This window comes from Protopterus annectens, chromosome 3.part1 (assembly GCF_019279795.1).
Source record: "Protopterus annectens isolate FY-2018-M chromosome 3.part1, PAN1.0, whole genome shotgun sequence".
Taxonomy (NCBI): Eukaryota; Metazoa; Chordata; order Ceratodontiformes; family Protopteridae; genus Protopterus; species Protopterus annectens.
In genome coordinates, this window is record NC_056732.1 from 655,657,509 (window position 1) to 655,682,588 (window position 25,080).

Below are 25,080 nucleotides of genomic sequence, written 5' to 3' on the forward strand. Positions count from 1 at the left end.
ACACACACACACACACACACACACACACACACACACACACACACACACACACACACACACACACACACACACACATGTTGTCAATTGTATGGCTCAGCCTAGGCTTCTGGCAAACCAAAAACACACCCTGTGTATATGATGATGCCTGTGCCACTCCCTGACATCCATAACATCAATGCAGGGACAGCCTAACATGGTGCAGATGCACAGGGTGACTGTACAACAGTGTCACAATGGAATGATGTGTAGCATGTTGTCAGCAGTAAAGTGAAATGCTAATATCTTGGAAGGTGTAGCTGTGCAGCCATGATGCATCATAGCTGTAATTAACAATGTTGTATTGTTGTCACCATTATCTATTCTGTTGTGTTGTGTTTGTCCATGTGCCACATGGCTGATGGGTGTAGTGGTGTCAGCAGGCCTTCTACAGTGGACACCAGTAAGTGTAGTGGGTGGTACACATACCATAGCTGGGTACAACACACAGAGCCTTTGGTTTGGATGCAGTACAGGTACAAGACTGTACACATGGAGGTATGTCCCCGTGCAGGTAACACATCTGTTGCACATGTAATCCCACCAAGACAGGATAGGCACAACCACACATTGCTATATATGCAGTCTGCAATGTGGATGACAATGAACATGCTAACAGCAGGGTGTATGTCCCTCTCCCCACGCTACTCTGATCCTCACCTCAGTAACATGTGTGTGCCAATGCCGGTGGCATAGCCCTACCCTTAGGAGGGTGTGAGGCACTCAACTACTGTGAATGGTGTAAACAACAACTAACAACCTGATTACATGCACTGTACAGTATTACAGACAGCTATGTTGGGGGATAGATGCAACAGTAACTGCAATAATGGTGGATGTGTCCACAACAGCCACACCCAGTGAGTTATAGCAACCCCAGTAGTGCTGCATACCTCTACAGTGTAGAGCAGGGCATTAACACATCTATGACCTGTGAAGGACTGTATGTCCATGGGATGGCACCTGTGGAATGTTGGCATTTGCCAAGCAGTCCTGGTGGAAACATATTCTGTGAACGGAGGTAGATCCCTTAACAACTACACACATTCCTACATGTGGGATGGTGTACAAAAGCCTGCTATGATCTACATAGGCATTGTGCACCTCCTAACCCTCATCTACCACTGTCATGATTGGGTCAAGTAGGTATATCAGGTTCAGGTTGTATTCTCTGCATTTGACATGTCCAACATTGGCGCGGTCCCATGTGTTAAGATTACCAGTGACATTGGCCATGGGTTCATTGTTGATATGTTCCATGTCCCTGCAGACCAGGGTCATTAGGCTACTGGGTGTTAGTTCCCAGCTGACATGGTGGATTTATGATCGTCCTTGCCAGCATTGGTGATTCCATTGTCAGATGTAGGCCTATTGGATCATATGAGAGATCCCAGCTTCTTACTGTGCCTGCCCAGTGGGTTCCCCCAAGCATGACACGTCACTGGACTGTAGTGCATATGTTAGTAATGACAGCCTGACATCCTACAGGTGGGATGGAGTACTGTTAACATAAACTGTCCTTATCATGTAGGGTCCTGGTTATGGGATCTGCTAAGGTTGGTATTGTATTGCAGACCTGACGTGTTTGGCTGGGGGGGGATACCTATCCATGCCAGATGCATGTTGTTTGGGTCTCTCAAGCCCATCAGTGGTGCATGTGGACATATATGTTGTTGTTATATTCCCAGTTTCATCCAAAGATGTATGCCCATATATACCTATATAGATATATATGTGTTCACCTTTGAAAGGGAGACAATCATTTCTTTGAACAGCTCTATCTGCAAACCAAAAGGACAAATCCATCATTTCTTACTGCACCACAGTTCAAAACACAGGAGTTCTGAAGGCACCTTCGCTGACTCTTGAACTGCAAGTTGGAATACATATCGTAATGCAGGGGGGCATGCCCCCTTGCACACCTATCAGGGGGACTAGGCCCCCCACAACCCCCCTACTTTGATATACTAACTCTGAGTTCTCACTACAGTGGGGATAGGCAAATATTCCCCATCCCCACTATAGTGCAATCCCCACACAAATTGCCAAATCTGCAATGAGCAAATGCATAGTGACATTCACAGATAGTACATTCAATGCATTTATTGCAAGATTGTGCAATGCTGAGAACATACTTTTGGCCTTCCAGCTTTTGGACACATGGATGTCTCCCATTGAAAGGTGAACCATATATATGATGACATATATGCGTTCCTAGTGCTTTATATATGTGGACATATGGATGTACACATATATATATCTATAGATGTATGCATATCTATGTATATATGTATTTATTGGCTTATATATATATATATATATATATATATATATATATATATATATATAGATATATATATATATATATATATATATATATACATGTGTGTGTGTGTTTATATAGCTATATCTACATATATAGGTTCATAGGTTCATAGGTTGGTACTAGGCTATCGGCCCTAGGACCTATACAAACCTAGTCATAAAAAAATACTGGATATTTCTTCCCACAGTATTTACTTCTCTGGACCCCTGTCTAGCAGGGCAACTGACATGATCCCCGGGTTGAATTTCCTATCTCCCATCCAATCATCAAGGTTCTTTTTGAAGAGGGCCAAGGAGGCACTCTGCTTGACATGTATGGGCAGTCTATTCCAGAGTATGGGGAGTCTCTGGGTCAGGAACCTATCCCTCCAGCATGTTTTGTTCATTATGATGACAAGGTTTAGATCCCTGGAGCATGGGGCTTTGAGGGATTGGGATTTCTTTAAGTGGAGCATGTCTAACAGCTCAGGGTTTGACATGGCCTTGTATGTTAAGCAGTGATCGCCTCTGAGTAGACGATATGCCACAGAGTATAGCTGGAGTTTTTTAGATGGTCAGCATATGGCATCTGCTTTAGGGCTATGATTCTTTTAATGAGGTATTTCTGTGGCCTTTTCCAGCTATTGCAGATGTCTTGTGAGGTACATACCAAACGGGGCATTATACTCTATAATGGGTCTAATGAGGGATGAGTACAGTGGGACAATGACCTCCTTTTTTCTGGATGAAAAGCCCTTAGTGATGAGGTGTGCAACATAGAAGGATTTCCTGACTGTTGTGGTGATGTGGTTATTGAAAGTGAGGCCACTGTCCACCTGTGTCCCTATGTCTCTCATCACACTTTTGATGTTTAGTGTACTGCCACCTATGTGGTAATTCATGGGTACATGTTTTTTTCAAAAGGGGATAACTATACATTTCTTGGCATTAAGCTTGAGACCATGGCCCTGGCACCAGGCATCTGTTTCTGTAAGGCTCTTTTGTAGAATATCCACATCATTTGGGGATTCAGTAATGGCTCTCAGTTTGCAGTCATCTGCAAACTTTGTTAGCCAGAGTCCCTTAGTGTTGGCCTGTACTTCAGAGAAGTAGATGCCAAACAAGAGTAGTCCCAGGACTGAACCTGAGGTACTCCAGTTGTCACTTGTCTGGAGCTGGATATAGGTATGTTATATCCATTTAAAGTTGAATATATATATGTGTGTGTGTGTATCTATATATATATATATATATATATATATATATATATATATATATATATATATACACACACACACACACACACACACACACACACACACACACACACAAATACATCTACATGGCGGAATACATTCCCTGTAGTGTTGTATACCTGAGCTGGATGATATGTATGTGAAAACATCTTGATTAAGTATATCTGCCATGGCTTAGTGATAAATCACTTTGTATATGGTGTGCAGGGTCCTGGTTTCGAGCCTTGGATGAACTTTTTATCTTGTTGCTGGGCAGAGCACACCCCCTTGGATAATGAGTGATTAAGGCACTTTAAAGCAGTTGTAAGCAGGTTTGCATGGGTTTGCGCGACGGTAAGCACTGCTTACCTCCGATTACGTTTTCATAGGTTCATAGGTTGGTACTAAGCAATTGGCCCCAGGGCCTATACAATCCTAGCCATAACAATTCCCTGGCTATTTCTTTCCACACTATTTACTTCCCTTGACCCCTGTCTAGTAGGGTGAAAGACGTGACCCCTGGGGTGAATTGCCTTTCTTCCATCCAATCGTCAAGGTTCCTTTTGAAGAGGTCCAAAGAGGTGCTCTGCTTGACATGTATGGACAGTCTATGCCAGAGTCTGGGGAATCTTTGGGTCAGGAACCTATCCCTCCAGCATGTTTTGATCATTGTGATGACAAGGTATAGATCCCTGGAGCGTGTGGCTCTGATTGTTTGGGATTTCTTTAAGTATAGCATGTCCAACAGCTCTGGTTTTGACATGGCATTGTATGTTAAGCAGAGTTCGCCTCGGAGCAGATGATATGTGACAGAGTATAGCTGGAGTTTTTTAAGGTGGTCAGCATAGGGCATCTGCTTTAAGCCTGTGATTGATTTTAGTGATGTATTTCTGTGGCCTTTCCAGTTGTTGCAGATGTCTTGAGAGGTACATACCAAATGGAGCAATTTATTCTATAATGGGTCTAATGAGGGATGAGTACAGTGGGACAATGACCTCCTTTTTTCTGGATGAAAAGCCCTTAGTGATGAGGTGTGCCACATAGAAAGATTTTCTGACTGTTGTGGCGATGTGGTTATTGAAGTTGAGACCACTGTCCACCTTTGTCCCTAAGTCTCTTATCACACTTTCAGTGTTTAGTGTACTGCCACCTATGTGGTAATTCACGGGTACATGTTCTTTCCCAAAGGGGATAACTATACATTTCTTGGCATTGAGCTTGAGCCCATGGCTCTGGCACCAAGCATCTGTTTCTGTAAGTCCCTTTTTTAGAGTATCAACATCATTTAGGGATTCAATGATGGCTCCCAGTTTGCAGTCATCTGCGAACTTTGTTAGCCAGAGTCCCTTAGTGTTGGCCTGTACTTCAGAGAAGTAGATGCCAAACAAGTGAGGTCCCAGGACTGAACCCTGTGGTACTCCACTTGTCTGGAGCTGGATTTGGAGTCAGCTACTTTTACAGTGTGGGTTCTGTCAGTAAGCCAGTTGGCAACCCATTGAGTGACGTAGGGATTAATGCCTAGCTTAATACGTTTATCTATGATTCCAGAGTGGGGGATGGTGTCAAAGGTCTTGGTGAGGTCCAGATAGGCTTTCTGAACTGCCTTACCCTCATCCATGGCTCTGTAGACTGATTCGAAGAAGTTAATCAGGTTCAGGAGACAAGATCAGCCCTTCACAAACCCAAACTGGGTGGGGTTCAGTGTTTTAAGGCTGCCAGTCTCTGTTTATAAGTTTCATGATAATACATTCCATGGCTTTGCAGATCAGGCTCGTCAGACTGATGGGGCAGTAGTTCCCAGGATCCAAGGTGAATCCCCTCTTGTGGAGTGGGATAACTGTAGCTGTGCACCACTCAGTGGGCATGAAGACTTGGGTGAGGGTAAGATTAAACATGACACTTAGGTGAGGTGCCAGATAATTTTTTAGTTCATGTAGTACACAGCATGGGATGTCATCTGGTCCCATGGATGCTGTATTCTTAGATTTGGAGAGTGCATTTTTTACCTGTGTGGCTGTTATTACCGGAATTTGGCAAAATTCTGGTATTGAGTTGGGCCATTTAGGGGGTGAGAGGGGGTGAAGTTTGCACTGAATCGATCTGCCAGGATAGTGACAATATCCTTGGGATCAGTATATTTAATGCCATTCTGTTGTAGCTCAGAGCAGATCTGAGCATTGCCATTTCGATTCTTGACATAGTTATAGAATGCCTTGTGGTTGTCTTTGGAATCGTTGGCAATTTTATTTTTCTAACTAGCTTTGAAGGATTTTATGAGGGATATCAGCTTCTTACTGAGGCTGATAAGGGAGTTTTTTGCATCCTGGGATTTTCCTCTTTACTGCAGCAGTTTCTTCCTTTTGTTGTAAAGTTTGTTTATGGCAAGGGACCACCAGGTTGACTTCCTTTTTTGGGGGGAGAGCATCTTGGTTCTATTTGGGATGACACGATTCATGCATGAGTGGATGTGCTCGTACATTGCCTTAGTGTAGGACTCAGCAGTCGAACTTTCAGGTCCCATCTGCATGGGTGTCATGAAGTTTTTGTAACTTCTGACTTGAGTAGCATGTAGTTGGCTTTGGAGAAGTTTTTTATGGAGGTTTCCTTACTGTGGGGTGGGGGTGGGATGTGGATGTTAAGGGTGATTAGCTTATGGTCTGACCTGGCCAATGAGGGGAGTGACCATAGGTGTAGAGCATCAATTTCCCATGTTGGTAATGTCCAGGTCTGGGATATTGGAGCCCCTGATGGGACTATGGATTAGTTGATCCAGGGCATTGGAATTTATGAATTCCAAGAACCGTTGGGCAAAGGTGTTGGTACATGAGTAGTTTTCCCATTTAATGGCAGGGTAGTTGAAATCACCCAGTATTAGGATGTTTGGTTGCATATTAATATTTTCTAGTATGTTTAGAAAGGTGTAGTTAGCTTCTAAATTGCTTATCCTGTGAAGTCAGTGCTTAGCTCCGCGTAAACCCATGCAAACCTGCTTACAACTGCTTTGAAGTGTTTAGTCACTCTGTATCCAGTGGGCCGTGTCCTGCCCAGCAACAAAATAAACAGCTCTCGCAAGGCTCACACCAATGACCCTGCACACCCTAGACAAAGCAATGTACTGCTAAGCCATGACAGATACCCAGATATTCAGTGTTTTAGAAACATATCAGCCAGTCCTGTCATGCAACAGTGCAGAGAATGTATACCAACATCTAGATGTCTGTGTGTGAAACTATATTACAACCTTAACAGATACAACATAACCATATATGTGTATATATATATATATATACATATATATATATATATATATATATATATATATATATACATAAATATATATTTTGTTTTACTAACTCTATATACATATATATCACTATATATGCACATACAGTTATATATCTGTTAGCAGATATATATATATATATATATATATATATATATATATATATATATATATATATATATATATATATATATATATAGGTATATATGTATATATGGCCATACATCTGTATAGCAATTGCAGATTAACAAATACACATATGTCCACATGCACCGTTAATAGGGATGAGAAGCCACACACACTATACATCTTGTACAAATAAGCATCCCCCACAGCCAAACACATGCACCCTGCAATGTACTACCAAGTACAGTCTGCCTCCCATAGGACACGTAATATGTGGAAGCCATCAACATCCCCAGGATACAGATACACAGACACAGATATGCAGATACAGCTCTCTCTCTCTCTCTCTATATATATATATATATATATATATATATATATATACATGTGACTACACATACACATGCAGATATATGTACAGTAAGATACATATGTCGAAGGTGCACACAATATGGAACAGCCACTATGCCTACATTTAACACCTGAACAACTGTACACTGCATGGGCCACACATACTGATGTCAATCGTTGCCTGCAATATATACCCATAGAAAGGTCATAGGAAAGACACCACAGACAGGTTTGCAGAAATTGGAATCCTTTAATTGTGTACTATAATAGTTCTATATGCCATGTCATATAGCTGTTCAGATACTGACAAACATATAAACAGAGTACTGCAACTGTGAAACAGCTACACTAATACAGAAGTCTGGAAAGGTTCACAGCTGTTGCTGTCCAGGCCAAGCCCTTCAGAATGTACAATAGTGAAGACAGACTGGGCCACAGGGTACCACACAATCAACAGTATGTACTGCAGGTGTGTAGTTCAGCAACCTCTATCTACACTCTGTACAAACTCCGTAGGAGGTAAAGATTTTTGTGATCAAATGGGTTGTAAGTGGTACATAACAAGGCATAACAAACAGAACAGTCTGTATGGCAAGAGGCAGTAGGCTTGCAGTACCCCAAGTCATGTAAGTTATGTCAATATAGGTGGAGTATATGGTGCTGTACATCCAGATACCTTGTGGCAGCTCACCCCTGATACCCCCACATTTTGTAACAGCCTAGGTCATTTATGCTGCTCCCCACCTAGACTCAATAATACAGGCCCATATACCATTGTTACATACACTGGCCTCTGCAGTGCATAAGGGCACACATGTATTGTGTAGGTGATGCCCACACATATATGGCCCCAGCCCCACTGTATGTGTAGGGGATAAAACAGCAGTGGACTAATGGCAGCAATGGCAGTGTGATATACTCACAGCTCACTACAGTACAACCCCCAACAGCATGACATATGTGCAAAGCTTGGTATGTAGATGGAGGACAGAGGCTGGAACACAGGCACATATGTGGAACATTGTTGCCATGCACTAAGCAAGATTTTGGTGTTACAGGATAGTCTGCAACATACCCTTAATCAGAAATGGATGTAGCCATGTACTGATAGCATGCAACACACACACACACTGCCAGTTTAATATTTGACACAGGACCTGTGTGGTGGATGTACAACACATGATAGGCATACTTTTGTCCAGCAAGAGGATAGGACCACAGTAGTGAACTATGCAGACTGACTGCATTCTAAGGTACACTAGTGTGTACACACACACACCCTGAAACACCAGTACTATGCAAAGCATAACACAACTCTACTCACAGTCTGTCTGTAGTTCCTGATCCCCCTACACATATGTGGTTACTCTGAGTCTGCAGGTTCTCCTGCAAGAGGTATTTCTACCTGCTGTCTGTATCAATGATGCCCACACACAGGAAGGATGTCCATCACACAGGAAATGTAAAGAGACCATGCCCACATGCTGTAGGGATTTATAGTGGGTGGTTGTCACGAAAGTGGTAATTGAATGTAGTACAATTCTGTAATTATATATATATATATATATATATATATATATATATATATATATATATATGCTATCTGGATAGGTATATGTACATATATTTCCACCATATATCCTGGACATGGAGTGTAGTCGTACCCCAGCCCCCTACAGTCCCAAAGATGTAGTGCAAGGGGATGTCAGGTATGTATAGCAGGCATATTGCTAGACTGTTGCTACTGTCATTGGGATTGTCTTCACAGACATGGTGTGTGTGGATGCTAACATCTGCTTATAACATGTGTGCCATTAGCTACTGACAGACATCCTAAGGAAATCATTGTAAAGTACTGCTGCTAGTATGTAATGCCCCTGTGGAATGCAGCAGAGATATTGGCCACTATATGTGGAACTTTGGACACAACGTGTACAGTCCAGAGATATACACATAATCCCTTAATGCACCACATGTGTACCAGGCCTGACAATATGAATGTAGACAGCCATGTAGATGGGTATAACACACAATGACTGGTATACATTTGGCACCATAGGTGTTGGATTCACACACTCCTGTCTGGCCTGACACATAAAAACTGCTGGCACAGGGGTGCCATGGACACATAATACCCACTAGATATTGACATACATCTATACAGCATCCCACTGCTCTGTCTGACATACATGACATTTAAGGGAGGCCCAGCAGCAGAACATCTGACAAGTATCTGCACTTGACATCCCACTGGTTAAGTACACTAAGCTGCTAGAAATGTAACAATACACTGTGCAGGCTACAGGAAGACTGGCTCAACACTGGCCTACATCTAGTATGGGGGAATGCACATGTACCTGCATATATAGCAGGCTCAACAGCCATGTCACAGCACAGGGTAAGATACACCTGTGCGACAGTGCATAACCACAACCAATGTGAACACAGCCACAGCCACTTATGGTAAGCTAGCATAATATTACAGTATATGGACTATCTGTTCTACACCATCCTCATATGTGCCACTCACAGAATGACCCTACATGTACTGGACTGCTACGCAGTTTGGTCTGATGGCTGTCTGTGGTATGGGACATGTGTGTATATGGCCCTACAAACATGTATGGCAAAACTGTACCATACAGTTGGGCAGCATGTAACATCTGATAGAAGGGGAGCTAGAACAATGACATCTACCACAGTCTGTACACGTGCTAAATTATATTAACAATGCACACGCTGCTGACATTCACCATCACTACACAGACCTCAGTACTGTACAAACATCCACAGAATATCCAGCTTATGTCATGAAATATAAACCCTACTGTAAATGACATGTGTAGCAATCTGCTATATCACTGGCTTGTTATCAGATATGATGACACTATTTATGGTGTACAGCACATATGCACCACTTCATGCATGCCATATGTACAAAGGTTGACAGAGGTGTGGCTGACAGCACATACACAGGGCCAGTATAGACATGTTGCTCTGATAACCTTGTATATTTTCCATTGTAACGGTGTTTGTTGCAACATATGTCCTATGAGGGATATGAAGTCAGTAACTGTCACGGCCTTCACCATCTGCAGACTGCAATCCTCACACTACTTTCTGCATTCCACAGATAGATGCACTGTGGCTAACACATGAAACCATAGGCACAACACTGCCCAGTTTGCAGATGAACCTGCAGATGGGGATTCCTCATATACATGGAACTGACATGGCAGGTATTGCAACATGTTCGACAGGTATATCCAGACAAACACTGTTAAACCAACATTACTCCAAATGCAGTATAGCAGCAGTTACAGTCTGTAGTCAGGTCAGGCACATCCCCCTCCTATTTGATGCCTTCTTTCTACAGTGTATGTTGTTAGAGATAAAAACCCAAGCCATCTGAGATGCTGTTTGCCAAACAACAGATCTAGTTCCTGCTCACAGTGGCTGAAAAGGCCCACCACCATGATGTTCCTAGGTACTGGAGTGTGTTTCCATGAAATTGGGTATGGGATTGTTACCGCAGCTGTTCCACATGCAATCAGCTAGGGGAGGGCTGCAATTCATACAGAGGCCATCAGCTGATCATGAGCATCACGTAAAATACGCATGCTGCTGCCTAAGCAAGGCAGGTGTGGGTCTCCACATCCACCAGAAAGGGAGTGAGGGAGGCATACAGAGGCAAATACATGTCAGGGAGGGGTGGGAGGGTAAACTGAAGCATGTTTGTGTCACACACCTACCAGCACAGGGTATCAAACCCCCGACAACTATGTAGTGCTAATACAGTTTGATGCAGTTATTGGATGCACCACATGGGTTACCTGATGTGGAGTACTCAGAACATTTATGTCAGGGTGAGTGACATCTGCAACAGAGATATGGCAGATATACGGTTGGTGTTGTACATGTGCCTGTCTGCATGAACAGGTGCCAGCATCAACACAGGCACACTCACACATGGATGCACACACATTGACACACTTGGCAGGGCCAGGAGTGCAACTCATCACTACTGGGATTGCTGCAACACATCAATGTGCAGGTATCACATGCACCACACAGGTCATATGGAGGTCATATGGGCAAAGAGTATGAGGACTATGAAGAGATGTCAGACATCAGATGACACGCTTCAGTATGCCCTTGGGGGTTGTAGTGAGTGTGGATGTGGACATATGCACCATAAAACACACATGAACACACAGGGTGCCAGTTCTGACATGCATGGGTGCATGTCTACATGGGTTTGTGGTGGTCAACTGTGCCAGCAGGCTGTACAAGGCTAGGCAATGGGTATACCTTGGAATCAGGCCCATGACAATGGTCTGCATTGTGGCTCAGGCTTGTAGTTACTGCATTTGCCCACACAGGTGGGTATTGCATCCTCCATCCAGTCAGCTGGGTGACTATTGTGTGTGGCCAAAGCTGTACACCACATGCCATGTATGTGTTCCTAAGTCCATGACATGGATGGTGTCTGGGATGTGCACACCTCCCACATGCATGTACAGTGACATGTGGAACTGTACCTGGGGTGTCTGGCCCATGTTGTGAACACAGATTATCATCAGATGTGCCAGTCCTGGCCACCTGTAGCAGGAACTGGTAATGGGCAGCAGATTTACCCTGCACCTATATTGATAGCATGCTAACAGCATTCCCTGATGTCAGTGTCATCTGTCCATACAGAGCATGTTGTCAGGCATGGTATGTCCATTCTGAGTCACATGTGAAGGCACCACAGGTGGTGCAGGTGTCCATTGGGAACATGGTGGAGGTGCACTGTTTACATGTACATGCATATTGGACAGATGGGCAGGGTGACATGCCCATTGTTTCCCACTGCTATCACTGCATAGTTACTGTCAGTGGCCAATATGCAGTATACGACCCACATATTGGCTGTTGCCTAGGCATGTGTGTATGTATGACACATGGGTTGATTGTGTGTTCTTGGTAATAGTGGGGTTGCTAACTTGGATTGGCTGGCCTTGATGTCACATGTATGAGTATGGCTTTGTACCCCAGTCTCCCAGCTAATTTACATCTGTTATCCCTGTATGGTTGATATTGTGATATATAGTAGGGCCACCATAGAAGAAATAAGCAAAATCCCCTCCACATTGTCCACACTCACCTTTACACAGGATACAAGTTACAAACACACACTTGTCATCTCTAGGCGTAGAACCCCTACCTAATTAGTTTATTACCCTTAAGCACTACCCTGTTATAGTACATGCCATGGACATTGTTGGAGTATTTTTTCCCCAAAGGTGTATTTCACAATGAATGACATCAGCAGTATTACCCAAGTAGGGAATTTCAACTGCAATGCGAGTGACTAGCCTAAAATGCATTGCTCCCTAACAGACAGTGAGACACACACAAAACATCCATAACTAACACGTGTGGGTATAGAACCCATGATTGAGGTTTATATCATATTATAGCATAGAGCTGTTATGGGATACACTACAGAGATTACTAAAGGCATCTTTCCCCAAAGGTGTATTTCACAGTGAATGACATCAGCAGATTTACCAAAGTATGGCATTTCAACTGTACTGCAAGTGACTTGCCTAAAATGCACTGCTCCCTACACAGACAGTGACACACACACAAAACATCTACAACTGACATGTGTGGGTATAGAACCCCTGACCACAGTCTGTATTATACTACAGCATAGAACTGTTATAGGACACACCACAGGGATTATGAGGAGCAGTTTTCCCAAAAGGTGTATTTCACAGTGAATGACATCAGCAGGTTTACCAAAGTAGGGCATTTCAACTGTACTCTGAGTGACTAGCCTAAAATGCATTGCTCTCTACACAAACAGTGAGACACACACAAAACATCCACAACTGCCATGTGTGGGTATAGAATACTTGACTCAGGCTTAGATTATACTACAGCATAGAGCAGTTACAGGCTGCACCACAGAGATTACTAAAGAGTTTTTGCCCCAAAGTTGTATTTCACAAAGAATGACATCAGCAGGAGTGGCAAGGTAGGGCATTTGAAATGTACTGCTAGTGAGTAGCCTATGATGCATTGTTCTATACACAGACATTGTGACACACACAAAAATCCGGAAATGCCATGGGTGGAGATGGAACCCTACCACAGTTTGAAACCACACTACAGCAGTACGCAGTTACAAGATGCACTACAGAGATTACAGAGCTATGACTTTCCCAGAGGTGTATTTCTAGGTGAGTGACATCAGCAGCCTTGCCAAAGTTGAGTATATGAATTTTAAGGAGTGTGAGTAACCTAAAAAGCATTGTTTGTTATTCATTTACAGACAGAGACACACAGATTCACAAACACAGAGTTGCCAAGTCTGTGGTTAGAATACCTACCGAACTACTTTATCATACTACAGAAGTACGCAGTTATAGGACCTGCTACAGAGATTACTAGACTATTACTTTCCCAGAGTTGTATTTCTAGGTGAGTGACATCAGCAGCCTTGCCGAAGTTGAGTATATGAATTGTATGGAGTGTGAGTGTCTTAAAAAGCATTGCTCTCTACTCAGTCCGACACACACAAACAAGGTCTGAGGTGAGAACATCTACCTAACTACTTTATCACACTTCAGCAGTACACAGTTACAGGATTCATTATGGAGATTGTTGGACTATGACTTTCCTAGAGGTGTATTGCCAGGTGAGTGACATCAGCAACCTTGTCAAAGTTGAGTATATGAATTGTACGGAGTGTGAGTGGCTTAAAAGGCATTGCTCACAACTCAGACACACAGTTGTCAGGTCTGGGTTTAGAACACCTACCGAACTACTTTACCCCACTACAGCTGTATGCAGTTACAGGACGCGATACAGAGATTGCTGGGCTTTGATTCGCCAAGAGGTGTATTGCTAGGTGAGTGACATCAGCATCCATGGCAAAGTTGAGTGTATGAATTATACACAGTGTGAGTAGGCTAAAAAGAATTGCTGTCTACTCAGTCAGACACACACACAAACCTGCCAGGTCTGGCGTTAGAACACCTACCTAATTACTTTATTACACTACAGCAGTACGCAGTTACAGGACGCTCTACAGAGATTACTGATTCATGGTTTTCCCAGAGGTGTATTTCTAGGTGAGTGACATCAGCAGCCTTGCCAAAGTTGAGTATATGAATTGTACGGAGTTTGAGTAGCCTAAAAAGCATTTCTCTCTACACAGTCAGAGAGACATGCACACAAACACATACTCACACAGTTGCCAAGTCTGGGGTTAGGACTACTACCTAACTAGTTTATTACTACAACAGTAGACAGTTATGGGACGCGCCATGGGGATTACTGAGCTACAGCTCTCCCAAAGGTGCATTTCACAATGGATGACCCCAGCAGGCTTGTCATGATACTGCTATGGGGAGTGTGGTGTGTGCATGGGCTGTAACCCATTCAGGTAGGGGTTGTCATGCCACATGCGGGCACACATGGGGGTCATATGCCACAGGTGTGTGTATACAGCTGCTAGGTGACTACTTCCTTCTACAGTCATGTTGCACAGCTGGCACGTGCACCATATAGTCTGTCATGCTGACAGACACTGGTGGCTAATATCTGCAATGAGTGACACCTGCCCCTCATGTGTTTATGGCCCTTTGGCTGTATGCTGGGTGGGACAGGCCCAGATGGCTCCTTATCATGGTCACCCACATCCACACATGTATGTCCATCTACCTTTGGCTTATTATAGTGTGTTCTCCTTATATATATGTCTGCAGTCCTATCCACTGTGTGTTCAAGGCAGGAGTGATGCATACTGACATGTGTCTGCAATAAGAACTGCAACTGCCAGATATGGCCGATCCACTGGTGTTTGCAGACATGGCCTTCATGTGTTTAAGTGTGTGAGCATGCCCAGTATGACGTTTCAGTATGTTGTTGACTGACATTGCCTTCATTCCTCTAAGTGTGTGAGCATGCCCAGTATAGTCATCTATATTTCATGGGTGGATCAGATCCAGGTAGTTCGTACTGTGGTGCTGACCTTTGTGTTGTACACCGACAGGTATCATGATGTGTCTGCAGGGTATACATCAGCCATTTGGCATTGACTGTTGCTACATTTCTGCATAGCATGGGGGGGCACCTGACTGTTTCTACATTTCTACACAGGGGTGGGGGGGCACACCTGACTGTTACTATATGTGTACGTGGGATGGTGGGGCACACCTGACACTTTTGCACATTTGCTAGGACTGTACTGGTATGCCAGGTACACCATTTCAGTCTGTAATCTTACCTATCATGCTGGTTAGAGGAACACCAGTGTACTACAGATCTTAGCTTTAACTGCCTACATATTAGTTTCTGACTTCCTAGCCTTCACAACTTACATCCAACTGTCTGGCCTGCTGTAGTCTGTCTGTGTAGGCCTGGGGGAGAGGTTACCCATAGGGCTCATTCAGAGGCCATAGTAGAGCATTTGTCTGTGTTTGTCTACACCTATCCTGCTGGCTGTGACTGTTGTTGGGTAAGTGCCTCGCCCAACTGGCATGTGTGAGTCACTGTGGGTGTCCCAGTATTTTGGGTGGTACTGCAGGGCTGCCTATGTTGGATACACATAGTACACTCCCTATACATGGTTGAGCACAGGTAGTGTCATGTTTGGCATCCCTTTTATTGTATGTGTGAGTCGAAGAGAGGTGTCATTCTCTGGGTCCCTACTGTGTCAGTGCATGTGCTATGCATTGCCTCTTTCCCAAGGCCAGGGCATACTGGACACGTCTCCTTCTGCCTACTGGGGCCTGCTCAGGTTGCTCCTCCTCCAAGTCACTCTGTGCAGGCCTTGGCACTGGTGGGGGGCTGTGGGCCCTGCCCAATGCTGTTCCTGCTGCAGCTGTTTCCACAGGATCATATTGTGTAGCATGGCACATACAAGGACAATTTGGGTACATGTAGTTGATGAGTACTGCAAGGGTCCACCGGATGTGTTCAGGCACCGGAACCATGACTTGAGCATCCCAAACACATGCTCTATTATGATTCATGTTTGTGTGTGCGCCTCATTATGGAGTTCTTGTTCGGGTGAGTCTGCATTTCTGATGGGTGTCATCAACCATGGCTCCAGTGCGTATCCAGCATTCCCCACTAGGTGACCAGGTTGGATGTCCCCATTGGCAAATGTCTGGTAAAACTGCATCAGATGCCAGATGTGGGAATTGTGGTAGATTCCAGGGCAGCCAGCACACGCATTCATTATTATGCCCTTGGCATCGTACATGACCTGGCAATTGATGGAGGGGAAGCCCTTGCAGTTGATGTAGACCCTACCCGGTTCACCTGGTGGTGCTTTAATGCATATGTGCATGCAATCTATTGCACCTACTACCTCAGGGTTTTCTGCTTTTTGGTGAAAGAGACGCATATTGCTGGCCAACGCCTCATGGGTGATGGAGAAATATACATGCTCACCGACATGTGCTGACATGGCATGCAGAAACTGGTGGAGTGCCCCAGATGCTGATGCCTGTGAAATCCCCATCATATCCCCAGTTGGCCTTTGGAAGGTACCTGTAGCTAGTATTCTTAGGCCTACACATACCTTGGTATCCACTGGGATGGGTTCCTCTCTGTTAGTTCTGTGTGTGAGGTGTGGCCGGCACAGCTCAACAATTTGCTGTAAGAGGTCCCTGTCCACCCTATAGTGCTCCACTATCTCCAGCTCATGTAGCCCTTGGTAGGTTACCCTGGGTCTGTACACTCTTCGTCTTCTCACTGTGGGTTGCTCAGCAGCATTCACATCCTCACCTATCTCAGCGTCTTGCACATGCTGGTTCATTATAGCAAAAGCAGCCCCTGACATTTTTTCTCTTGCTTTCGTTTTGTAAAATTTCCCCATCTGTATACACTGATAGTGCAGAGGTTTTGGGAGAAACAAGGGGGAAAGGTGTTTGCATAGTTTATAGTGGTATGCTGGGCTGCTGCCTGTGTAATTGGCTGTTTCTGATACATTTCACCTGTCAGCTAAGCTAGTTCTCCTTGATTACCTTCCTACTGCTGTTTTCCCTTTCCATTGCATCCCTGTTTAAGCCTGTGTGCTTGCCGCGCAAACAACGTGCTCAAATGTGCACAGATCTCCTATTTCCTGGTTTAACTTCTGCTTTCTTCCTGTAAAACCCGGTGCGTGGCACGCACACCCGCTTACACTTTGTAAAGAGTGCTAGGCAGTTTGGACACACCTCTATCTTAGCTGTGCTAAGCTAGGAGCAGTCCCGAGCCACAGGGCTCCGATCCACTTACCGAATGTCGAACTCCCCTCCCATGATGTCACCTATGTCCTAGTCTTGCACCCAGCTATTTATACTCTTACACTCTTGGGACCTGCCTCACACCCTGGGGAGATCTGGGATTCACTATCCTTCCCCTCATTTGCATACGATTGCCTGTTAATGCATAGTTACATTTCTCACACTGAGCCTCCCCCCTTAGCAACCACTACTCACTGGCTAGGATGTCTTCTGCCTGCCATTGACTTGCATGGCAGAATACTGATTTTAGTTAGAATGCTCATTTAAAGTTTATTTTCTTATTTTCCCCCCGATCCCGTTTGCGTGCCTCTGCCCTATGCTTAAACAGCCGAGATCGGCGAAAAACAAAATAAAAGTTGATTTTTTTTTTTTTTTTTAAAAAGTTTGCGATACCAATGGCCTTATGCTTGGTCACTGGCATGCTTCCTCAATGATATGCAGCCTTTATTTGGAGCTGTCATAGCTCCATTTTGGAATTTGCAGAAATGTACTCGGTTACTAACCGAGTGCATTTCTGCAGATTGCACTAGTCTTGCATGGACTATCGCAAGTTCCTGGATTGCAAAATCACCTCATTTGCATGGATTTCTCCTGCAAATGAGATGATTTGCATACCAGGGCTTGATCCATGCAGGATTAGTGCCGGAGCTCTCGTGCATGCCCCTGCCGACTGTTCCTGGATCATACGGCAGACAAATTGCCTGCGTGAGCTCCTGCACTCATCTTGCACTCCGTGCAAGCTTTTGAGAATCCAGGGGAATGTCTATTGCATTGGATTTGGTGGTGCAATTTAGAATTAATGTTTGTTTGTGTCTTTCGGCTTTTCCCGGTTAGGGCTCGCCACAGCGGAACTCCGGTCCGCTAATGATTGGTAGTGGATTTTTACATACCGGGTTACCAGCCCTGATGCACAACCTTCAATGAAGGCACGCCCCATTCATGTGTGCCTCCACACAGAAGACGCTCTAGCTGAGAATCGAATGGGACAACGTCTTGCTATGAGGCGACAATGCTACCACAGCACCACCACCGCAGTATTGCAATTTAGAATTAATAATTCTGAGAATTTTAGGGTATCCCTCCTTAGTTTCATAATGTAGCTAAAGAAGGATATATAATTATCCTTAGCTTCCACAGGTAACATAAGACTGAGGGTTGCTTTAATAGTCCTAATAGTTTTTTAATTCCCTAATAGCATTTTTGAGCTACTCAAAGGAGTTCTATGCTCCTTTATATAAATTAATAGAGTTAGCAGTCCTGAATGAACTAAAATATAATGGGAAATTCAAAAACAGTCTGTTGGGTGATTCACCAGCATAAGCAAACTTTGCAACATCGTACTTCACTGTAGTTTTAATAGTTTTCTTAATTTCCTAATAATATTTTTGATACTATTCTTGTCATGCAGAGTTTCGGATTTGATATTTGGTTTACTGTTTGTTTGTTTGTTTGTTTGTGTGTTTGTTTGATTGCTTGCTTGTTTGTTCTAGACTAGAGAACTGATACAGATGGACTACTCTCAGGTTCAGTCCAGGAAGTACAGTATTGCAAAGTTTGCTTATGCCGTGGGTCACTTGACAGACTGTTTTTGAATTTCCCATTATATTTTAATTCAGTCAGGACTGCTACATCTATTAATTTATATAAAAGGGCATAGAACTCCTTTGAGAAGGTTACTACTATATCAGTATCAGAGCTGGCATTGACACATATCAATTTTGTGATCTCATTATAGAATTGTATGAGGTTTGCCCATTTGAAATCTTTAAATTCAGATATATTGGTTAGAGGAATGAGATCTTTGCCCAAGTATGTGGGGAGTCTGACAGATTCTGGTGATAATTTTTGTGGGATAGGACAAGCTGCTGCTGTTTTTATAAGGCTAGTATTATTGTCTAGAGCCAAAAGCTGTTTTTACATTGGTTTAATTAAAGTCTTCAGTCAGGTATATTCAGCTGAACTGCACTTGATGTGGCAATGTGCAGTCCTGCAGTCAATAGACACAGGCTTTCTGACTGAACATTTACCCCTAGTAAGCCTAATCATAGACATAACTATTAGCTGGCTAAGCTAACGGTGCTACTTCTTTATTTACTATAAGCTGTCTCTACCTCAGCAGAGTATCTCCAGTAGTTAATTATTTCAAATATTTTTAGTATCCACTAATATAGCATCACTTCTTCTTTTACCGGTTAGGGGTCATCACAAGGGAACATCAGTCCGCAGAACAATTGGCAGTGGAGTTTTACAGTGTTGAGTTGCCAGCCCAGCACCCAGCCTTCCAAAAAAGGCACACACATGCACACACTCACACCTAGGCCCGATCTACCTACAGCATGCTTTGGGATGTGGAAGGAAACTGGAGCACCCAGAAGAAACCACGTGACTGCAGGCAGGACATGCAGAATCCACACAGAAGGCACGCCAGCCAAGAATCGAACCAGAGAACCTCTTGCTGTGTGGTGGCAATGTTGACCTTTGCACCACCTACTAATATATCATCACTAATATAAAATATTGTGCATTCATTAGAATTTATCATGAAAAAGAAGCATTTCATTAAAATATAGAAGTGCAAAAAAGCCAAATATCATTCAAATAAGTCTTATAACCCCAATTTTCTATACTGCTGGACTATGAAAGGTCAGTAAGCTTGTCTTCCCTCAGGTGCCAGCCTCAAAGCACTTGGTATACTCAGTCAGTGTAGCAGCTGCCTGACTCATTAACAATGAACTACTACTTACCCCATCACAAACTACTTATAACAGATATTAATATTTAACTAATACAGGGCATCCTTGAAACAAAAGACACAGTCAGTGAACATCACAGAGTCGCAACAACATGCCACACAAGTACAATAATAAATGATCTCATGCTGATTCTTTAAGTATTTATAGGAGTCCACCATGCTCGTTATGGAATGCAGAGGGTGTTCTGTAGCAGGGTATGTGCTGCTACTTTCTCTCATTCAGAATGATACGGAGTTCAATGTGTTTTAATAGTTGGTCCCAGGTAATCTGGGATCTAATGTGTTTGCTACAGTGGAATGTACAGCAACTGCAATGTGACTAAAAAGGCAATATCAGGACAGCAAAGGCTTTAGTTAATATGGGAAAGCCTTGGATTCTTTTTGAAGCAAGAAAGATGATTGACCATTCATCCATGCTGGCACATACTGGGTCCTCCTAGAATGATGCCAACTGTTCATACTACTGACAAAGTTATTTGTCTTTCCTTTGTGCCTGAAGATCAATCTTTGTGAAAGAAGGATTCCACTCAGGACCAAAGTTTTACAAGTGTTTATCACATGCATGAAATGTTCTGACATGTATCTCTCTATGTCTCGCAAGGTTTTCTCCCCAGGTCATTCAATCCCACGAGACACTACCATTTCATAGTCATCTTTTTCCCAAAAAAAGGTCCTTAAGGTCCTTGTAATATCAAAGATCCTGGCATCTGAAGAACAACTAACAGTATCCCTATCCTTGTACAGCCTTGTGAGCAGATACCTTATGCCTAATGACCGAGTCATGAATATCAAAGACAGATTCATTTTTAGAGTGGTTAGGAGTAATAGATTGCAAGTGTTGTGGTCCTTAGTGACTTACTGTTGTTGGAGTGTACTAGGGCATTGGGGTAGATTTCTGTAAAGAATTCCTCATAGTTGTAGAAGCATTGGTATAGATTATTTTATGGCTTCAACATGTGGCATTTTAATGAGTTTTAATAAAGAAAGTGATGGATTTGTTAGACTCTGAGTGTGTGTGTGTGTGTGTGTGTGTGTGTGTGTGTGTGTGTGTGTGTGTGTGTGTGTGTGTGTGTGTGTGTGTGTGTGTGTGTGTGTGTGTGTGTGTGTGTGTGTGTGTGTGTGTGTGTGTGTGTGTGTGTGTGTGTGTGTGTGTGTGTGAGAGACAGAGAGAGAGAGAGAAAGAGACACAGAGAAAGAGAGACACTCACTATGCATGATTTCACTTGAGACAGAGTTCCTGATTAATGAAATATGTTTACCTCTCACAGATAGAGCTACTCATGCTGAGTATGAGTTCATTATCAGTGAGAACTAGACAATACCTACACGGCCTAAGGATTCTAAGTGCCAAGAGGCTGGCAACAAAAGGGAAATAAGTCAGTTAACTTTTATAATGTCCGATACTTTGAGGAGTTAGTAGGAGAAGTGGACAGGAAAGGAAATGTGACTAAGCAACTAATTAGGTCCAGTTACAAGCTTCTCTTCGATCTTAAATGCTTACTTGCCATTCCTTCTTTGCATGTGAATCACATCATTAGTTCATGGCCTTAATGCCACAGCGACAGGCATGCATCCCCTCCTGCTAGCCTTTTGAAATCATGTCAAGGGTTGCCATTCCCTCTATCTTTGCCGTATGTTTAAATGGCTTTACTTTACTCATCATACCCCTAATTATGCCCCATAGAAAAATGAATAAATTAAGAATTACAGGTAACCAGTTAGCAGTAAGCAGTTTGCTTGTCTAGAGTTGTCATAATTTCATATCCTTCCTTTTCTCATCATTCTGCTGTATGGCAGACTGAAATCTGTACTTTACCACATGAAGCACCTTTTGTTATTTATTTATTATTTAACATTTGGTTACTGGGTTTTGTCCCACTGAGCTGGTGATCCATTTTCAGCAGAGACCAGGGGGGAAAAGCTCCACAGATAAGAAGAAAAATACTTTGGACATACAATCATAATATCAATAGGTAGTGGCATTTTAATGAGTTTTAATTAAGAAAGTGATGGGTATGTCAGACTGTGAGGGTGTCTGTGTGTGGACATTCAATCACAATATCAACAGGTATCAATAAAGTGTAAATAATTACATGCAGACTGGAATAAATAATTACATATTTACATGTGTTACTAGCCCAAACAGTACACTCCCCTCTTTTCCTTAGAGATCTAAAGGAAACAAGAAATTAAACTGCAGCAGACCATTACCTAATACTACACATATGTTGTTACATTCTCACATGCACATCTTATTTAGATTAGTGCCACTGACAATCAATAGGGAGTATTATTGTATTTTAAACATAAATATATCTTTGATTTAGTAAAATATCTACTTATTATATTCCCTGATACGTATTAGTTTCTACTCAATGAGAGTAGTAATTTATGCATTCATTTTTTGTTAATCAGCATTATATTCAAACCCCTTATAAGCACAGGTCTTTAGAGATCTCCTTAGGAGATAACAATAATATATTTGTGCTTGCCTGGGCTTAAAAAAAGTGACTTGGCTAGTGTTTATTTGAGCAGCTTTGACTCGGGATGCTATGCCAGCTGCATCCATATCACCCAGTGGTGTTGCTTGATATCAGGGCAGCCACGGTGGTGCAGTGGTTAGCATTGCCAACTCACAGCAAGAGGTTCTCCAGTTCAATCCTTGGCTGGGGGGGCCTTCTGTGTGGAGTCTGCATGTCCTCCCTGTGGTCGCATGGGTTTCCTCCGGGTGCTCCAGTTTCCTCCCACATACCAAAGACATGCTGTAGGTGGATTGGACACACTAAATTGGCCCTAGGTGTGAGTGCGTGCATGTGTGTGCCTTCTGTGGAAGGTTGGGCACCGGGCTGGCAACTCAATACTGTAAAACTCTACTGCCAATCATGAGTGGATGGTGATCCGCTGTGGTGACCCCTAACCGGGAAAAAGCCGAAAAAAGAAGAAGGTGTTGCTTGATAACAGGCAGCTATCACTCACTGGCCAAAGTTCAGGTCTGTCATCCTTCCTGGATTATGATACAGTTCATCCATGTTTTTTGGATGCTGTCATAGTGAATGATATGGTCTTTCATTCATCCTTGGGTTTGAAGATATTATGTCATTTTCTGATGTAAATTGCTTGGTTATCTGTAATTCTTCTGTCAAAAGATTGTTTGTCCATGTGGCATGTACTTAGGTTCCACCACTGTTGAGCAAGTATGGCAGTGGTCATCACATCCATGGCACCATCTTGTCCTTCACAAAGCTGTTTTAGCTGGCTGTAGACCATTTTTTGAATGTTTCTGAAGAGACTACAATATCTATTCTAGGTATTATAAAAGAAAAAAAACACAAGCAATCCTAAATAATGAAAAAGAATGAGGCCATTTTGCTTTTACATCACATAGATAAATACTCAGCACTAACGCTTCACAGGAATAAAGTCAGTTATAAAACCTTTATTTAAATAATATCACTACTAAAAATAATCACAGCCCATGTAAAAGTTCTTAAAGGGATTTACATAAAACATGCAGTTACAATATTTATTGATACCTTTTGGTGATAGCATGTCATATTTTAAAACGTAGGTAGCCCTAGAATCATGGCATAATTTTACATTCATTTACTTGTAGAGTTATCTTTGTCTAAAATGTCCTGCTGTTAAACTAGGGAAAAAAAGAAAATTCATTTATCTGAGTTTATATTAATGAGTTTCATTATATTGCTCAAGATATTTGCCTGCTGTAAAAATGTTTCAGTTATTTTGCATTCACTCTCACATATTTCAGTTATGCAATATCTGAATATTTGAATATGTTATTTTATATATATATATATATATATATATATATATATATATATATATATTGGTGGTGTGTGCTTTTAATGCATATACAGTGTGGTACAATGGCGTAAACACCTTAACTTTTTATTTCTGATGAGATTAGTAAGACAGAAGCAATAACATTTAACAGCTAACATTTCTTTTTCCATTGGCAGACCAGTGCTGAACACTGTGAATGGAAAGCTGAAATATAATCATGAAAGAATGGATAGGAATAAGGCAAATGGAGCATGGAATTAGTATCAGCAGTGAGGATAACCATCATTTTGTTGTGTTGCTTACCTAATAGCTAGTATGTTATGCATTACTGAGTAACTAAAACTTTGATATTCTGCAGGCAGTAGAGCTTTGACTTAATAAATTCATTGTCATGTAGCATTTGTCACATTTATTTATTTCATTGCTTTGTTGTCTAAAAATGTCTAAACACTAAAGACGCAATATGCATTTGAGGTCAGGATTGTAAGCTGGTAAAGCTGTGTTGTCTGTTCAGCTTGATATCGTACATTTCAAAATTCAAGATGTGTTTATGTTTAGGTTAAAATATTAGGTATACAAAGTTTCTAAACCACTTCTGGTTGACTATGTATTACCTGGCATTTAATTCAGACATTCAAATTAATTACTTACCAGATCAGTATCTGCAGCTTTTGAGGAGGGTGTGTCTTTCTTTGATGTTACCACAAGAGCTTACACATTAACTCGGTTAATGGTTGGAAGAGTTACGCTGGAGTGAAGAACAGGTGGGCGTGTTAGTGGTCATCAAAAACAAAATAAAATAAGAAGTATTATGTTTGCAGAATATTTGGAAGCGAGAAATATAAGACAAGAAAGTACAACTACTGTCCAAAGGTTGTGTTCCCAAAGGCAAAGAGA